General features: G+C 43.7%; 1 protein-coding gene across 1 annotated transcript in view; it reads left to right on the forward strand.

The window, feature by feature from the left end:
• Positions 1-20,741, forward strand: part of LOC311135421 (rho family-interacting cell polarization regulator 1-like) — a 136,610-nt gene that overhangs the window by 882 nt on the left and 114,987 nt on the right. The window lies entirely within an intron of this gene.

The raw sequence follows: 20,741 nt of genomic DNA on the forward strand, positions 1-20,741 counted from the left end.
AGTAGCCTACAGTAGTAGGGTAACTTGGGGAAAAACGCCCCCCTTAAGGGAAATGTCTGATTTAGATACGACATACTGGCTATCCTTAGGCAAACACATTTTGAACGGAAATAAGTGGGCAGAATTATTTTCTTTTTCGTTATTCAATTTGTAAGTCGCTCTGGATAAGAGCGTCTGCTAAATGATGTAAATGTAAATGTAAATGTTTTGCCCCCCTCTATGGGGCAAAATGCCCCTGAAGATTAGTGTGTTAAAATCAATTTTATACTTTTTATTTTTGCATTTTTTAGTAATTTACTCTTAAAAGCTAGTCTAGGTAATTTATTTTAATTAAAGGTCCTGAACAGTCATTCTGAAAAGTACTTTTTCTCTCATGGCTAACTATCAGGAAGTTTGAAAAGACAGGCTGAGTGGGCAGGAAGCTTATATTCATTACATTTACATCATTTAGCAGATGCTCTTATCCAGAGTGTGAGTGCATACATAATTTTTTTATCTTATATACTGGCCCCCCGTGGGAATCAAACCCACAACCCTGGCGTTGCAAACACCATGCTCTACCAACTGAGCTACATCCCTGCCAGCCATTCCCTCCCCTACCCTGGGCCAATTGTGCACCACCCCATGGGTCTCCCAGTCACGGCCAGCTACAACAGAGCCTGGATTCGAACCAGGATCTCTAGTGGCACAGCTAGCACTGCGATGCCTTAGACCACTGCGCCACTCACCTTGACAGACAGCTCTTTGAAACGCCTATGTCAAGCAACTTGGATGTAGTAAGCAGTGTTGCAGTAAAATCATCTCAAGCAAATTTGGTGATACACAAAGCAACTCAAACAACATTGAAATTGCATTTTTGCCCCAAACATACTCAATTAAAATTGTACTACTTTATTATTAACTGATTACAATTTTTCTCTCTAACCAAGTGGAATATTTATCTTTAGGCTCCCCTGCTGGTATATATATAAAACAAGTTTATAGATCTAATTTCATTAGATTATATATATAACTTTTCTAAATGACAAAAAAAGTAGATCAGCGTACCTCAAAATCATTTTGTTGGAGTGACTTAAAAAGTTGAGATGAGACAGATTACATTTTTAGTTGAGCAAGACTAGTGGCATCCAGGGAAAGTGTTGAAAACAAATGTCTGTGAGAATTCAAGGAGGGGGGGCGTTTAACCCTGGGGGGCGTTTAACCCCAAGCCACCCTACACTTTGTTATGGCCTTTTAACTGTGTTAACTATGTGGCAACTGAAAAATGTGACTGTTTTTCTGTCCCACGGTCCTGTTGTTTAATCATTAGCTCATTGGTATTGGGTGGTTCTAAGCCAGCCTGGGACATTCCCGTTGGAGTCACCCAGTGGATGAAACTGGACTTACAGTGTCCACCTCACACCTCCCCCGACTTTCGTTGTTGCACTCTCGTTGCCCAGACAACCAATAGTTTTTGTGAGGGTTTCTCTATATTAGGAGGGCTTTCATGGAGGAGAAAGGGTGACAGCCTGTCTTCCAACCTCCCACATGGACAGACTAACATTCAGAAAGAAAGCTCTCACCCAGGGAATCTGTACTGTGTCCAAGGGAATCTGTGTTGTATCCATGAAAACTGTATCTGAAGTAAGTATTATGCACCATTACTTGTAGGTTCAGCCTCCCGCCTCTACCTTGTTCAAATATATATATATATATATATATATATATATATATATATACAGTATTTCCTGGATCATTCCGTGGTTCAGCTGTGGAATGTTTGTTTTAGGTTACTTACAGCCAGCAACCAGTCAATACCTTGAACTTTTTCTGTTTTGCAAGCCTATTGATTCCTTGATCAAATGATAACAGTGTGTGTATACAGTGGGGGAAAAAAGTATTTAGTCAACCACCAATTGTGCAAGTTCTCCCACTTTAAAAGATGAGAGAGGCCTGTAATTTTCATCATAGGTACACGTCAACTATGACAGACAAAATGAGAAAAAAAATCCAGAAAATCACATTGTAGGATTTTTTATGAATTTATTTGCAAATTATGGTGGAAAATAAGTATTTGGTCAATAACACAAGTTTCTCAATACTTTGTTATATACCCTTTGTTGGCAATGACACAGATCAAACGTTTTCTGTAAGTCTTCACAAGGTTTTCACACACTGTTGCTGGTATTTTGGCCCATTCCTCCATGAAGATCTCCTCTAGAGCAGTGATGTTTTGGGGCTGTCGCTGGGCAACACAGACTTTCAACTCCCTCCAAAGATTTTCTATGGGGTTGAGATCTGGAGACTGGCTAGGCCACTCCAGGACCTTGAAATGCTTCTTACGAAGCCACTCCTTCGTTGCCCGGGCGGTGTGTTTGGGATCATTGTCATGCTGAAAGACCCAGCCACGTTTAATCTTCAATGCCCTTGCTGATGGAAGGAGGTTTTCACTCAAAATCTCACGATACATGGCCCCATTCATTCTTTCCTTTACACGGATCAGTCGTCCTGGTCCCTTTGCAGAAAAACAGCCCCAAAGCATGATGTTTCCACCCCCATGCTTCACAGTAGGTATGGTGTTCTTTGGATGCAACTCAGCATTCTTTGTCCTCCAAACACGACGAGTTGAGTTTTTACCAAAAAGTTCTAATTTGGTTTCATCTGACCATATGACATTCTCCCAATCCTCTTCTGGATCATCCAAATGCACTCTAGCAAACTTCAGACGGGCTGGACATGTACTGGCTTAAGCAGGGGGACACGTCTGGCACTGCAGGATTTGAGTCCCTGACGGCGTAGTGTGTTACTGATGGTAGGCTTTGTTACTTTGGTCCCAGCTCTCTGCAGGTCATTCACTAGGTCCCCCCGTGTGGTTCTGGGATTTTTGCTCACCGTTCTTGTGATCATTTTGACCCCACGGGGTGAGATCTTGCGTGGAGCCCCAGATCGAGGGAGATTATCAGTGGTCTTGTATGTCTTCCATTTCCTAATAATTGCTCCCACAGTTGATTTCTTCAAACCAAGCTGCTTACCTATTGCAGATTCAGTCTTCCCAGCCTGGTGCAGGTCTACAATTTTGTTTCTGGTGTCCTTTGACAGCTCTTTGGTCTTGGCCATAGTGGAGTTTGAAGTGTGACTGTTTGAGGTTGTGGACAGGTGTCTTTTATACTGATAACAAGTTCAAACAGGTGCCATTAATACAGGTAACGAGTGGAGGACAGAGGAGCCTCTTAAAGAAGAAGTTACAGGTCTGTGAGAGCCAGACATCTTGCTTGTTTGTAGGTGACCAAATACTTATTTTCCACCATAATTTACAAATAAATTCATAGAAAATCCTACAATGTGATTTTCTGGAGAAAAAAAATCTCAATTTGTCTGTCATAGTTGACGTGTACCTATGATGAAAATTACAGGCCTCTCTCATCTTTTTAAGTGGGAGAACTTGCACAATTGGTGGCTGACTAAATAAATTTTTTCCCCACTGTAACTTGCCTGGGACCAAGAAAGTCAACTATCGCCCCTGGATAGGAAGCTAGATAGTGCCCTCCAAGCTCGTCACCAGTGATGTAGTGCTATTCTTTTAGGTGTGGGAGCAGCCAAAACATTTCTCTATCAAAGTTTGTACCGACAGATGTAGCCTATTGAATATTATTATTGAATATGCATAAAATACATCCTCCAATTGAAACGTCTGCCCACACATATTGTCTCAATAATTTTATTTTATTTTAATACCCTCAGACACCAAGTTAGGCATACGTAATTTCAAAATAGGCCATCATCAACATCAATAGTGAATGATCATTCTTCACATTTTATCGGTGAAATGTCCAAACTGTGTCTGCATGCCAATCATTTGATTTCAATCAGTTTCATGGGAATATGCATTTAGATCTTCTTGAATAACTGTTTTGTGAGCGAATTAGAGCAGATGGCTTCAGAAATAATTGTCCAGAAATATTTTTGCCAGCTGTATTCTCAAATTGAAAAAAGTGAGGGGAGTGCTGCTCCCTCGCACTCCAGCAGCACTACATCCTTGATCGTCACTAAGCTCAGGGCCCTGGATGTGAACTCCTCCATGTGCAACTGGGTCCTGGACTTCCTGACGAGCCGACCCCAGGTGGTGAGGGTAGGCCACGCCGATTCTGTTCACCCACGACTGCGTGGCCATGCACGACTCCAATTCAATCATCAAGTTTGCTAACGACACGACAGTGGTAGGCCTGATCACCAACAACGACGACACAGCCTACAGCGAGGAGGGTAGAGCCCCTAGCGGAGTGGTGCCAGGACAATAATCTCTCCCTCAACGTCAACAAAACCAAGGACCTGATTGTGGACTACAGAAGACAGAAGGGAGAGCACGCCCCTATCCATTTCAACAGGGCTGCAGTGGGAAGGGCCAAAAGCTTCAAGTTGCTCGGCATGCACATCACTGAGGACCTGACATGGTCCCATCACATCGAGACTGTGGTGAAGAAGGCACAACAGCTCCTCTTCAACCTCAGGCGGCTGAAGAAATTTGGCAGGCCAGGAAGATCATTAGGGACCTCAGCCACCCGAGCCATGTATTGTTCACTCTGCTACTGTCTGTTGAACAACCATCACTAGCTGTCTATGTGCCCTGTACTCTGACCTGCACCTTAGACACCTTTTTGCAAACATACACCCACACAAGCTCACACCCACACACACGTAGTCTCTCGCACACACACATAGGACCATGTCAGGTGCTCAAAGCCTGGTTCCTTTCTAGGTTTCTTCCTAGGTTTCTGCCTTTCTAGGGAGTTTTTCCTAGCCATCGTGCTTCTACATCTGCATTGCTTGCTCTTTGGGGTTTTAGGCTGGGTTTCTGTGTAAGCACTTTGTGACATCTGCTGTAAAAAGGGCTTTATAAATAAATTTGACTGACATACACCTCCACTCACAAACACACACATATACAGCTCTGGAAAGAATTAAGAGACCACTGCAAAATTATCAGTTTGTCACGCCCTGGCCTTGAGAGGCCGGTTGTCTTTAGTTGGTTTGGTCAGGGCGTGAGTATCTATGTTAGAATTTCTATGTTTAGGTTCTCTATTTCTATGTCTGGCCAGGTATGATTCCCAATCAGAGGCAGCTGTCACTCATTGTCTCTGATTGGGGATCATACTTAGGTAGCCCATTGCCTACTGTGTATTGTGGGATCTTGTTCCTGTTAGGCTGGTATGTGTATAGCCCTTTGGACTTCACGTTACGTTGTTTCTTGTTTTGTTGAATGTTTATTTAGTTAATAAACATGTACGCTTTTCACGCTGCACCTTGGTCCGACCCATCTCTCAACTTTTGTGACACAGTTTCTCTGGTTTTACTATTTATGGGTATGTGTTTGGGTAAAAATATTTGTTTGGTTTTATTCTATAAACTACTGACAACATTTCTCCCAAATTCCAAATAAAAATATTGTCATTTAGAGCATTTATTTGCAGAAAATGTCAACTGGTCAAAATAACAAAAAAGATGCAGTGTTGTCAGACCTCGAATAATGCAAAGAAAATAAGTTAATGTTTATTTTTAAACAACACAATACTAATGTTTTAACTTAGGAAGAGTTCAGAAATCAATATTTGGTGGAATAACCCTGATTTCATGCGTCTTGGCATGCTCTCAACCAGTCTTTCACATTGATGTTGGGTGACCTTATGCCACTCCTGGCGCAAAAATTAAAGCAGCTCGGCTTTGTTTGATGGCTTGTGACCATCTATCTTCATCTTGATCACATTCCAGAAGTTTTCAATGGGGTTCAGGTCTGGAGATTGGGCTGGCCATTACAGGGTCTTGATCTGGTGGTCCTCCATCCACACCTTGATTGACCTGGCTGTGTGGCATGACGCATTGTCCTGCTGGAAAAACCAATCCTCAGAGTTGGGGAACAATGTCAGAGCAAAAGGAAGCAAGTTTTCTTCCAGGATAACCTTGTACGTGACTTGATTCATGCGTCCTTCACAAAGACAAATCTGCCCGATTCCAGCCTTGCTGAAGCACCCCCAGATCATCACCGATCCTCCACCAAATTTCACAGTGGGTGCGAGACGCTGTGGCTTGTAGGCCTCTCCAGGTCTCCGTCTAACCATTAGACGACCAGGTGTTGGGCAAAGCTGAAAATTGGACTCATCAGAGAATATGACCTTACTCCAGTCCTTATGGTCTTTTGCAAACCTCAGCCTGGCTCTTCTTTGCTTCTCATTGATGAAGGGCTGTTTTCTAGCTTTGCACGACTTCAGCCCTGCCCCTAGGAGCCTGTTTCGAACCGTCCTCGTCGTGCACTTCACCCCAGCTGCCGTTTGCCATTCTTTTTGTAGGTCACTTGATGTCATCCTACAGTTGTTGAGTAACATTCAAATGAGTTGGTGGTCATCCCGGTCAGTAGAGAGTCATTTTCGCCCTCTGCCGGTCTGTAGCTTTGTTGTCCCCAATGTCTGCTGCGTGACCTTGTTCTTATGAACCGCGGTCTTTTAAATTTTAAGGATGGAAGCAACCTGACGCTCACTGTATCTCTCTGCCAGTAAAGCCAGAATTTAACCCTTCTTTTCCTCACTCAAAACTTTCCTTTTCAACTCTTTTGGCATGGTCAATAGTTATTTTTTGATTAATATTACTTTTGAGATACTATTAGCACTGTTTTTACAATCCAGCTGGTCCTATTGCAAGAGGATAGTGATGACCACAGCAGTGGTTTTTATACTTTTCCTCATTAAATAAGATTTGGTTCAGGTGATCACCTAATCAGTACCTAATTCAGTAGAATGAGGTGTGCCTGTGTTGGAATTCAACAGACAGTGGAATGGAATGGCTGTCATACATGTAGAGATGCTGATTTAAGAAAAATGTGCAGTGGTCTCTTAATTTTTTCCACAGCTGTATATACACACTCACACACACTCCATCTTCGCTGATGTCCCATGTACAGTGCATTCGGAAAGTATTCAGACCCCTTCACTTTTCACTGTGTCATTATGGGGTATTGTGTGTAGACTGGTGAGTATTTGTTAAAATGTAATTCATTTTAGAATAAGGCTGTAACATAACAAAATGTGGAAAAAGTAAAGGGGTCTGAATACTTCCCGAATGCACTGTATATAGAGACATTGAACACTGTTCACTTCACATATATATACTGTATACTGCTTAGATACACTGTGTATTATATACTGTATACTCGACGGAATATACTGTATACTCGACGGAGCTCACTCTAGTATATCTATTGTTGTGCATATCATTCAAGGTATATCTTTATGTACATTCCTCCCATGCACACACGCACAGATTGTTATTTGGATTATTGTTATAGTGTTATTTGGACTATAATTTGGATTCATTCATTTATTTTCCTTTTTTCTTGACTTATTTTTTTTATGACTTTTTGTTTGACATTCTACTGCATTGTTGAGGAGTTGGCTACTCAAGCGTTTCACTGCACCCGCTATAACATCTGCTTAACTGTGTATTCGACCAAGAAGTGATATGTATGGTTAGAGTGTGGAGAGTTGGTGACCAGTATTTGACACCAGTCAGTTACTGGTGGTTGATTGTTTTACTTAGCCTCTGTGTCCTGTGTGCATTGACCCCTGACGACATGCCAACCTCGGGATGGAGGAGTGTTTATGACTCTACACCTCCCCCCTCTATAGTGTTTGTCCTGGGCCTCTGGGCCCTCCAAGGCTAAGATGTTCTCTGTTGTTTAGATTCAGGCCTGAGAACTGCAACGAGCAATGAGAGAACTGTGTAAAGGCTGCTTATCTGTCACCTACACATCTACTGTATCTCAAGAGGAGATGTAGTTATTGGTTTTGTTTTAAAGGCTCTAAATTGAAGTATTGTTTTTTTCTCCAATGAGCTCAATATAGAGGGAAAAGTAATTCATTCAGAATCAGTGCTTTCAAAGCCCACACAAACACTGAACTTACGGCATATAAATTCATGGGTCTTAAATTGAAAAAACCCAGATACCTTTGTGTATCTGGTACAAAACTAACTTCTAAGAAAACTAGTGGACCAGGACCCAGTGCACCAGTTTAACTATTAAGTACTCTGGTCAGCAGAGTACTTTTCGCTGACAGCGGAGTTGATTATGTAACAAAGTATTCACCCATCCTGTTAAAAACACTGAGCCATTACAGTTTTGAACATGACATGATCTCTGTGTGGCCTCTGTCTCTCAGTCCCAATCCTTTTCTCTTTTCTCACAGTTACTCTGCCCTCTTTTTTCCACTTCTAATCTTCACCCGGTCTCACTAACATCTGGACACAAACACAAAAAATAGTCTCAAGGAAAGTTGGTAGGAAAACCCCCATTGTCTTCAACTTAAGAGATACATTGATGGCTATCAATGGGGAAAGGGGAAGTGTTTATTAGTACAGATGTGCTGGGTGCAGATGTACTGGGTCTGTAATGGAGAGAGAAAGTTGTGTTAGGGATGCTCCTCTTATTGATTGAGGTTGTCAAATGGCAAGAATAGGGATATTGAATGTGTCTCATTCTCAGAAAAGTCAAAATGTGTGTGTCCGTGCATGCGTGTGTGTGTGTATGTGTGTGTGTGTGTGTGTGTGTGTGTGTGTGTGCGTGCATGTGTGTGTGCACGTGTGTGTGACAGATTTCTGCTATTTAAGCAATTCTAATTCTTTATCTTGTGATCAAATTATGCAATACTGAGTTAAGTGTTGAGTGCTACATATGAAGTCATAGCAACCATGTAGACTACAGGAAGACTATGAATCATGCATTCCACTGAGGTTTCAACCCTTGTTGGGTAAGGTGCCTTACCACGTTCATAAATACTACCGAGTGGACACTCACCACAGTAAAGGAGGGTGTGTGTTATATTAAATAGGTCCTTTGTAGTGGTTAGTCTTTACGAGTAGTCCTCTCAACTGTTTCCTGCTCAATTCATATTAAAAAGTTGCTGACTGCAAATTCATAACAAACACTACCAGTGAAAAGTTTGGACACACCTACTCATTCAAGGGTTTTTCTTTATTTTTACAATTTTTTACATTGTAGAATAATAGTGAAGATATCAAAACAATGAAATAACACATATGGAATCATGTAGTAACCAAAAAAGTGTTAAACAAATCAAAATATATTTTATATTTGAGATTCTTCAAATAGCCACCCTTTGCCTTTATGACAGCTTTGCACACTCTTGGCATTCTCTCAACCAGCTTCAGGAGGTAGTCACCTTGAATGCATTTCAATTAACAGGTTTGCCTTCTTAAAAGTTAATTTGTGGAATTTAGCCAATCAGTTGTGTTGTGACAAGGTGTGTGGGGGGGGGGGGAAGACCCAGAGTTACCTCTGCTGCAGAGGATAAGTTCATTAGAGTTACCAGCCTCAGAAATTGCATCCCAAATAAATGCTTCACAGAGTTCAAGTCACAGACACATCTCAACATCAGCTATTCAGAGGGGGCTGTGTGAATCAGGCCTTCATGATCGAATTGCTGCAAATAAACCACTACTAAAGGACACCAATAAGAAGAAGAGACCTGTTTGGGCCAAGAAACACGAGCAATGGACATTAGACCGGTTGAAATTTGAGATTTTTGGTTCCAACCGCCATGTCTTTATGAGACGCGGTGTGGGTGAATGGATGATCTCCGCATGTGTAGTTCCCACTGTAAAGCATGGAGGAGGAGGTGTTATGGTGTGGGGGTGCTATGCTGGTGACACTGTCTGTGATTTATTTAGAATTCAAGGCACACTTAACCAGCATAGCTACCACAGCATTCTGCAGTGATACGCCATCCCATCTGGTTTGGGCTTAGTGGGACTATCATTTGTTTTTCAACAGGACAATGACCCAACACACCTCCAGGCTGTGTAAGGGCTATTTTACCAAGAAGGAGAGTGATGGAGTGCTGCATCAGATGACCTGGCCTCCACAATCCCCCGACCTCAACCCAATTGAGATGGTTTGGGATGAGTCGGACGGCAGAGTGAAGGAAAAGCAGCCAACAAGTGCTCAGCATATGTGGGAACTCCTTCAAGACTGTTGAAAAAGAATTCCAGGTGAAGCTGGTTGAGAGAATGCCAAGAGTGTGCAAAGCTGTCATAAAGGCAAAGGGTGGCTATTTGAAGAATCTCAAATATAAAATATATTTTGACTTGTTTAACACTTTTTTGGTTACTACATGATTCCATATTGTTATTTCATAGTTTTGATGTCTTCACTATTATTCTAAAATGTAGAAAATAGTAAAAATGAAGAAAAACCCTTGAATGAGTAGGTGTGTCCAAACTTTTGACTGAACTGTATATGCATCCTGTCCAGAATTCTTATATCTTAAAGGGGAACTGCACCTGCTGATTTGGCCTCATTTTTTTGTCTTGCTCCTCTGGAAATACTGGTGGCCATGGCAGAAGCCAAATGTGAGTTGGCTTGGGGGTGTGGTTTGATGTGGGTGTTTCTTGGGTGTGTCCTTGCCACCACCAAGACTCACCCATCTGTCAGTTCCTTGACCGCAGCTGTTTCCCCCCAACTCAATCACAACAAACAAACATCCTGCAGGTTGAGTTCAATAACTACAGGCAGATGTATGGTGAGATGCCGGAGGAAGCTTTGAATAGGTCAGTAGCTGTCACGTTCGTTCATAGACGGGTCAGACCAAGGCGCAGCGTGATATGCATACATGTTTATTTTAAACTTAATAAACAACGACAAAACAATAAACCAACGAAACGTGACGTCCAAAGGTAACACAAAACAAACCTCACACGGAACAAGATCCCACAACTTAACGAGTGCCAATAGGCTGCCTAAGTATGATCCCCAATCAGAGACAATGAGTGACAGCTGCCTCTGATTGGGAACCACACCGGCCAACATAGATCTACACATACTAGAACATAAACATAGATATACACCACATAGAAAATCACACCCTGACTCAACAAATAAGAGTCCCCTGAGTCAGGGCGTGACAGTACCCCCCCCACCCTAAAGATGCGGACTCCGACCGCACAACCTTATTTAACAGGGTAGGGGCCGGGTGGGTATTCCGCCTCGGAGGCGGATCCGGCTCCGGGCGTGACAACCACCTATTCTCCGCCTCCCTGTTGCGCCCCTGGTCTGGTCTGGACCTCGGCGCGCTGCTTCCCCTCTCCTTCCTCCCACTATACTCCAAGCCCTGTCTGGACCCTGGTGTGGGAGACCCCGAACCTGGAGAGGGGCTGACGTCTGGGTCTGGACTGGAGCCGCTGACCGGAGCTGGACCGGGCACCGGTGGAGCGGACTGTTCAGGCTCCGGACTGGAGCCGCTGACCGGAGGTGGACTGGGCACCGGTGGAGCGGACTGCTCTGGCTCCGGAGTGAACCCGCTGACCAGAGCCGGACTGGGCACTGGTGGAGCGGACTGCTCTGGCTCCGGAGTGGAGCAGCTGACCGGGTCTGGACTGGACCCCGGTGGAGCGGACTGCTCTGGCTCCGGAGTGGAGCCGCTGACCGGATCTGGACTGGACCCCGGTGGAGCGGACTGCTCTGGCTCCGGAGTGGAGCCGCTGACCGGAGCTGGACTGGACCCCGGTGGAGTGGACTGCTCTGGCTCCGGAGTGGAGCAGCTGACCGGAGCTGGATCAGGCACCGGTGGAGCGGACTGCTCTGGCTCCGGACTGGAGCAGCTGATCAGAGCTGGATCAGGCACCGGTGGAGCGGACTGCTCTGGCTCCGGACTGGAGCTGCTGACTGGTGCCGGACCAGGCACCGGTGGAACGGGCACGGGCCGTGCCGGACTGGACACACTCACCACTGGTCTGGTGCGAGGAGCAGGCACGGGCCGAACCGGACTAGGAACATGCACCACTGTCTTGGTGCGAGGAGCAGGAACAGGCCGGGCCGGACTGGTGACACGCACCACTGGCTTGGTGCGAGGAGCGGGAACAGGCCGGGCCGGACTGGCGACGCGCACCACTGGCTTGGTGCGAGGAGCAGGAACAGGCCGGCCCGGCTAGGAACACGCACCACTGGTTTGGTGCGAGGAGCAGGAACAGGCCTGGCCGGGCTGGCGACGCGCACCACTGGCTTGGTGCGAGGAGCAGGAACAGGCCGGCCCGGGCTGGCGACGCGCCTCACTGGCTTGGTGCGAGGAGCAGGAACAGGCCGGGCCGGGCTGGCGACGCGCACCACTGGCTTGGTGCGAGGAGCAGGAACAGACCGGCCCGGGCTGGGGACACGCACCACTGGTTTGGTGCGAGGAGCAGGAACAGGCCGGACCGGGCTGGCGACGCGCACCACTGGCTTGGTGCGAGGAGCAGGAACGGGCCGTACCGGACTGTGGAGGCGGACTGGAGGTCTGAAGCGGAGAACTGGCACAACCCGTCCTGGCTGGATGCCTACTTCCGCACAGTATGTGTGCGGCATTAGCACAGGACGCACAGGGCTGTGCACGCGCACTGGCGATACAGTACGTAGAACCGGCGCAGGATATGCGGGACCGAGGAGGCGTACTGGAGACCAGGAGCGTTGAGCCGGCACACCCCGTCCTGGCTGGATGCCCATCTTCGCACGGCACGTGCGTGGTGCTAGTACAGGACGTACAGGACTGTGCCGGCACACTGGCGACACAGTACGTAGCTCCGCATAACACGGAGCCTGCCCAGTCACACGCCTCCTCGCGTGAGTACGGGGAGTTGGCTCTGCTCTAACACTAGGCTCCGCCAACCACCCTTTTAGTCCCCCCCAAAAATTTTCTTGGGGCTGTCTCTCGGGCTTCTTCCTCGGCCGGCGCCTTCTGCGTTGCCGCTGCTCCTCTCTATACCGGGCCTCCACTGTCTCCTCCCAAGGACGGCGATCCATCCCGGCCTGAATCTCCTCCCATGTCCAGGATCCCTTTCCTTCCAGGATCTCCTCCCATGTCCAGGCTGTCTGCTCCTGGACACGCTGCTTGGTCCTCATTTGGTGGGATCTTCTGTCACGTTCGTTCATAGACGGGTCAGACCAAGGCGCAGCGTGATATGCATACATGTTTATTTTAAACGTAATAAACAACGACAAAACAATAAACCAATGAAACGTGACGTCCAAAGGTAACACACAACAAACCTCACACGGAACAAGATCCCACAACTTAACGAGTGCCAATAGGCTGCCTAAGTATGGTCCCCAATCATAGACAACGAGTGACAGCTGCCTCTGATTGGGAACCACACCGGCCAACATAGATCTACACATACTAGAACATAAACATAGATATACACCACATAGAAAATCACACCCTGACTCAACAAATAAGAGTCCCCTGAGTCAGGGCGTGACAGTAGCCTACAGAGTAATACGAGAAGAATGCAATTGCTGAATTTACATAGATATTCTAAACTAAGTGTTTTGATAACTTTCACATGTAGTTAAAGGTCCATGTAGAATAAACAACCCTTTATATAATACCATAGAAACATAGTTCTGCTAATATAACAATGTGTACCTTTCATCTTTCATTGTCATTCCCAGCCGATACAGCAGGGGTGTCAAACGTCCGGCCCGCGGGCCGGATCAGGCCCGCAAACGGGTTTAATCCGGCCCGCGAGATGATAAATTAAAAAAAAAAATAATAATAATAATAATATTTTTGTAAAGTATAAAAATGCGCTGCAATTTTTCAATAAAATAAACTGCTGTTCCAATTGCGTCCACTGGATGGCGCAATAGCAATTGTGTTAAGCAAGCAAACTGTTTATACCGGGGCAGAGCAAGTAGGTCAAGCACGTGCAGCCAATGAGCTACTTTGTTTTGCCCGCAATATTTATTACGGCTTCTACTTTTAACATTATGTGCTTTGGCACCCTCATTGCCCCAATATGTCTCTGTCAAAAAAGAGAAAAGTGGACGCAGAGTGCAGAGTGTTCCAAGAAAAATGGTCATCCTATTTATGCTGAAAGAATATAACCTTCGTCGCCACTATGTGAGTCTTCATGCCGACAAATATGACAACTTTCAAGGACAGCGGAGATGAGAGAAGGTGAATGAACTGTTGGCGGGTCTGAAGAAACAGCAGTCTGTGTTTACTCACAGCCGAGACATGAGTGACGCTGCAGTGAAAGCTAGCTACCTCATTGCTAATGAAATCGCAGTGGCTTCAAAACCATTTAGTGAGGGTGAATTTGTAAAAACATGCATGATGAAGGCAGCGGAGATTGTGTGCCCTGAAAAGCGGCAGGCTTTTGCAAATATCAGCCTGACAAGAAACACAGTTGCAGACAGGATTTCCGATCTTTCAGTGGATTTGGACAGCCAGTTGAAGCAAAAAGTAAAGTCATTTATTGCGTTTTCGGTTGCAATTGATGAAAGCACGGACATTACAGATGTTGCACAACTGGCCATTTTCATCCGCGGAGTTGATGACACATTGACCGTCACCGAGGAGTTCGTGGAGTTGGTGCCGATGACAGATACAACGACAGCAGCTGATATTTTTACCGCACTCGTCGGCGCGCTGGACAGGGTCGGAGTGGACTGGTCCCGCGCTGTCAGCCTGGCTACAGATGGTGCGCCCTCAATGATCGGGAAAAAAGCAGGCGTTGTGACAAAGTTCAGAGAGAAAGTGCAATCTGCAAATGGAGGACGTGATTTTTTGACTTTTCACTGTATTTTGCACCAGGAGGCTTTGTGTTGCAAGTCATTAAAGATGGATAACGTCATGAAGGTGGTCATCCAAACTGTTAATTTCATCCGATCCAGAAGCCTGAATCACCGTCAGTTTGACAGCCTTCTCAGAGAGAAAGACCACATCTATGGACTGCCATACCACACTGAGGTAAGATGGTTAAGCCGAGGTGCTGTGCTGAGGCGTTTCTTTGATTTACGAGAAGAAATTGAACAGTTCATGGAAGAAAAGGGCAAACCAGTGTTAGAATTTCATTCCGCAGAATGGATGCAGGACCTTGCATTTATGGTGGATGTTACAGAGCACCTGAATAACTTGAACAAACAGCTGCAAGGGCGCAACAAAGTTATGACAGCATACGTTCTTTCAAGTTGAAACTGTCATTGTGGGAGACGCAACTTGCCGGTCGTGATGCAGCTCACTTCCCCTGTCTGAAAAATGTGTGCGCGACCCAACATGTGGCAGACATGAAGCGGTTCAAAGATAAAATAACGGGACTGTTACGGGAGTTTGAGCAACGCTTTCAGATTTATGTTTATATGTTTTTATGTTGATGTGCTATTGTTTTTAATTGATTTTATTTAATTTGTATATTTAACCTATTCTTGACTCTGTGGTTCTTGCACTTGTTTGGGGAACAGGATTTCATTATTTTTATCTACATTTCTGCCTGAGAAATGACACCCTGATATAGTTCTGTGATCTGTGATATACTTCTGTGAATCACTGAGGCATTGTGTGTTTGTGTGTTCTTTGTCCTCAGAACTTTCAAATAACTTGAGGTGTTTTATGATTAATAGTGATGTTGTGCTTTTGGACACTGTCCTCAGGCTCCAGCTTTATGTTTATATGTTTTTATGTTGATGTGCTATTGTTTTTAATTGTTTTTATTTTATTTGTATATTTAACCTATTCTTGACTCTGTGGTTCTTGCACTTGTTTGGGGAACAGGATTTCATTATTTTTATCTACATTTCTGCCTGAGAAATGACACCCTGATATAGTTATGTGATATACTTCTGTGAATCACTGAGGCATTGTGTGTTTGTGTGTTCTTTGTCCTCAGAACTTTCAAATAACTTGAGGTGTTTTATGATTAATAGTGATGTTGTGCTTTTGGACACTGTCCTCAGGCTCCAGCTTTATGTTTATATGTTTTTATGTTGATGTGCTATTGTTTTTAATTGATTTTATTTTATTTGTATATTTAACCTATTCTTGACTCTGTGGTTCTTGCACTTGTTTGGGGAACAGGATTTCATTATTTTTATCTACATTTCTGCCTGATAAATGACACCCTGATATAGTTCTGTGATCTGTGAAACAGTTCTGTTAATTACTGAGGCATTGTGTGTTTGTGTGTTCTTTGTCCTCAGAACTTTCAAATAACTTGATGTGTTTTATGATTAATAGTGATGTTGTGCTTTTGGACACTGTCCTCAGGCTCCAGCTTTATGTTTATATGTTTTTATGTTGATGTGCTATTGTTTTTAATAGATTTTATTTTATTTGTATATTTAACCTATTCTTGACTCTGTGGTTCTTGCACTTGTTTGGGGAACAGGATTTCATTATTTTTATCTACATTTCTGCCTGAGAAATGACACCCTGATATAGTTCTGTGATCTGTGAAACAGTTATGTTAATCACTGAGGCATTGTGTGTTTGTGTGTTCTTTTTCTTTAGAATTTTCAAATAAACTTGACGTGTTTTATGATTAATAGTGATGTTGTGCTTGTACTATTTTGGACACACTGTCCTCAGGCTCCAGCTTTATGTTGTATGTTGATCGTATTAAAACAAAGAAAACAATCTGAAGTTGTTGTTTTTAAGTTATATATACCATGATTTTTCCGGTCCGGCCCACTTGGGAATACATTTTCCTCCATGTGGCCCCTGAGCTAAAATGAGTTTGACACCCCTGCGATACAGATACTATGCATATCGCCATGTTGTCTGTTGGTAATGGGGCTACCTTGGAAAACATGTCAGAGTGGTCATACCTTCCTGTGCAGTGTCCTGTATACAACAGGAGTTCCCTGATCCTGGTGCAGAATACACAGGGTTTCTCCCTCCCGATATTGACTGATACCACTCAATTCAATAATAAAAAAAGACAATCCAAGTACAAGTTGTGTCTAGTAAACATGTTATGCAGAGTGCCAGGTCTCTCAGTATCAAGCCCGTCTGTCAGTCTGGACTTCATCACATCATCTTGCAAGTCTCCATGTGCTGGCTCCATACATGTTTCTGTGAACACATACACACAGTGACTGTTCTATTACCAATGGCAGTTAGGATAGGTAATATCTGACACACAAACAGGTGCTATGTTGATGTTTGAACAGGTCAGATAAAACCTACCCAATTATGGTCTCCCCATCAAACAACTGAGGCTTCAGTCTGGAAAATGCATCTCCAGTCCATCTGTAGAAATAGGCAGAGTTGAGGCAGAGTTCATCAGCGACACATGGAATGAAAAGGGTCTTGCTATTACTGGACATTTGTGCTGTACTGTATTATTAGTAATCATCTCATTGTGGATGTGTTGAGTGGATGTGTTGAGTGCCAGGTCTCTCTGCATCTCATACATTTGTGAACACATACACACAGTCACTGTTCTATTACCAATGGCAGTTAGGGATAGATGATATCTGACACACAAACATATACTATGTTGAAGTTTGAACAGGTCAGACTATACGTACCTAATTCTGTCCTCCCCATCCAAGACCGTTGGTGAGCAGGCAAGAGGCGAGGCTGGAGGTGAGGTCTTTGCCAGAGCCCTATTGATGGGCATAGCAGCGTAGATCAGCTCCTTGCCCCTCATCAAAGATAATGGTTGGTCACAAACAAACACACACAGAGCACTGATTACATTATCAATGGTGGTTATGATTAACCTGGTGGAACCAATCTGATCGCTTTGTTCCCCTTTCTATTTCACTTCAGATATCATAAAATGTGAAGTGAAATAGAATGGTGAACACAGCGATCAGGCTGGTTCCACCAGGCTAGGTTATGCCCTGGACATTATATGCATCTAAGAAGTAGAATATAAGCAACAAATAATGTCAGTTTACGTAAATTATGTTTCACAGTTGGGTTATCAAATGTATCAAAGTAATGAAGTGGGTTATCTTCTGTATTTGTACAAATGATGAGCCTGTGAAAACTGTTGCTGCCGACAGGTGAAGGTTGCTGGCCGGATACTTGCCAACATGTGGCTGACTGTTCCATTCATAGGAATTTTCACAGCGAGGGCATGTCTGCATGATGCTGATGAGGGCCCCATTGCTGATCTTCTCTATGCTGCATTTTCGGCTGCAAACGGGACATCTCTCGAACAACTGCAGCAGGCAATCTTATGAGTTGGTGCTGACTGGGAAGGCCTATGACAGGGTGATATAATAGACAGCCAAGTGGCAAATTGTATTTTGTTCTAAAGAAAGGACAAAGCTTTTTACTAATGCACTTCACAACCAAAATGACTCTACTAGTTGTACCTGCTTGGCTGGGGAATTAGCCTACTAGCTGGGTATTTTTGTTATTCAACTTTTCACATAACATATATTACCTGTCGTTGTTGATGAAGCTGTCTGTGTCATCAGGGAAGTAATTTGGGTCACAATCAGAGGCCTCATGATGGCATGTCCTTTACATAGGAATCGAGGGAGACTCTGGCAACAACAGAGGAAGTGTCACAAAGGTACTTGTGTCGCATGACACACTTTTATTCTGAGGTCTTGCCTGACAAGCTGTGAAAATAGCAAGTGAACAGTGAATTACATGATTTTTGGAGGTCGCTAAACCATTGCAATCAAATCAAATGTTATTTGTCACATGAGCCATATACAACAGGTGTAGACCTTACAGTGAAATGCTAACCAACAATGCAGTTTTAAGAAAAATAAGTGTTAATTAATGCCTCGGAAAAAATGGCATTTTGGGGTGAATTTACATACACATTTTGTATTTGATAATCTAGCAATACATGTATGAAGTTAATAAAGTGCATGTTCTGAGTGAGGGCTGTGATGACAGTACAATCACAGGAAAAGATTGGCCAGTGTTTCCGCTCACTGAACTGCTATTGAATGTCTGTGTGGGTCTGGCTGACTAGTGCTTCCTGATGAAAGGGCACTGGTGCCAAAGAGGGAGGTATAGCACACATGCCCTTTACACTTCCTCTATGTTTGTCTTACTATATAGCCTAAAGAGGAAGATATTTAATACATTTATCATAAACATTGTCTCATTTTTCATTTGAGTGTTTGATTGACATGTGTGATGTGTGAGTCTCTGTGTGGGATGGGTGAAGTTCAGATGTCCATTCAGAGCTGGTGTCCCAGACACCCCCAACTCCCCCCACTTCTAACCCAAGCAGTGCTTGGTTAAGATGGATACTTGAACAGACTGCACTCAAAGAAATAGGATACAATTCTATCCCTGAGTAAAAAAAATTGTTTGGGAGGCCTTTCTTTTTATCTCTAAAGCACTCTGAGTCTACCCAGACAGAGACTCGGGCAGACGTGGAGCCCCTTTTAACATCTCTTTATTAATTTACAAGGCAGGTGCCCTCGTCCAGGATCAGTTGATTTAAGGGATGTACAGTATTTTGCTCAGTAACGGGGTGTAGTAGGCTAGTTTATTATACAAACCAATCATTACAAATCATAACAGCTGCCTCACCCAGACCACTGTTCCTGCCCAGGATACCAACTGATGTATATGTGTTAATGCTTAACAAAATATATAAACAATGACAAAGAATATTAATAACTAACATATTTTGATATATTATCAACATGATTTCAGTACCTCTTTTATATTAGGGTTGCACAAGATTAACTCCACTAACATCACTAAAAGTGTGTAATGTCAGAGTTCTTTCTTGTGCATCCATCTACAGTAAACATAGATGAATATGTAACTAGTGATTGGCGTTGTTGTGGAAATAGGTTAGCCAACAACCTATGGGAATCTGGTTTAGTTGCCTGTGTGTGTCTCTTACCCTCAGTTTCATTCTTGTATTATTTTATCTCCACTATTTTATCTTTGTCAACATGCAGTGAGGTTGTTCTACTCTGGGAATGAGCAGGGAGGGAAAGGGTCAGAGGACAGCCACATGCCCTCCTCTCCTCAGAGAATAGTATATATTATTCCTATGGATCCAGTTTCAAGGCTGCAGTTAACTCTGTGGTGACACTATTGATGTTCTTTTATAAACAAACTCAAATGGACATTTACTGTCAGAACAGAGTGTATGAAGCTCATTGACATGACACAATCATATAAACTTAGATCAATGATAAAAGGTCAGCAAAAGTTAGAAAAAATAAAAGGTTAATGTCTCCCATATGTTCTGTGCCCAAAGAGAGACCCCCAGAGTCCTGTAAATCCAGTGAAACCACATTATCACTTCACAGCATCCTCCACACAGTGTCACTCTCTATCCTTAGGAGGGCAGTGTTTAACAAGGATAGAGTTTCAGTTCACTGTTGACTTGTCTCCCTTCAAGTTTTGGTGAGAATGATTTACAGATACATACATTTTCAGGGAACAATCAAGATGATGTTGACTACACGTTTTTTCTCGATAAACATAAAAATGTGATAAAGTAGCATATTTAGATACTTTATGCTTAATCATGTATACCCCTTCAACCAATTATCAATTAATAATATGCCATTTAGCAAACGCTTTTATCCAAAGCGACTTACAGTCATGTGCGCATACATTTTTACGTATGGGTGGTCCCGGGGATCGAACCCACTACGCCATGCTCTACCAATTGAGCTACAGAGGACCAATTAATCAGTAGCCTAGCCTAAATCACATCACAACAAATATTTAAGTACATTCCTTTGAATGTCTGAGCTCCAGCTGTGATTACTCCTCTCTGTCCTCTGTCCTCCTCTAGCCCTGCGTCAGAGTATGGAGGTAATTATCAGGTCTCATCATCAGCACATTGTGTGGATGCCACTCCAGCCCTCTCAGCAGAGCAAAGGTCACTCACATTGTTTATATGTTTAAGAGGTGAGAGAGGAAAGAGAGGAGAGGGTCGTTCTGTTTGTACCTAGAACAAATTAGTTAGAGTTAGATTAAGAAACACATTAACAG

The sequence above is a fragment of the Coregonus lavaretus genome (genome assembly GCF_964263955.1).
Source record: "Coregonus lavaretus genome assembly, chromosome: 9".
NCBI classification, from domain to species: Eukaryota; Metazoa; Chordata; class Actinopteri; order Salmoniformes; family Salmonidae; genus Coregonus; species Coregonus lavaretus.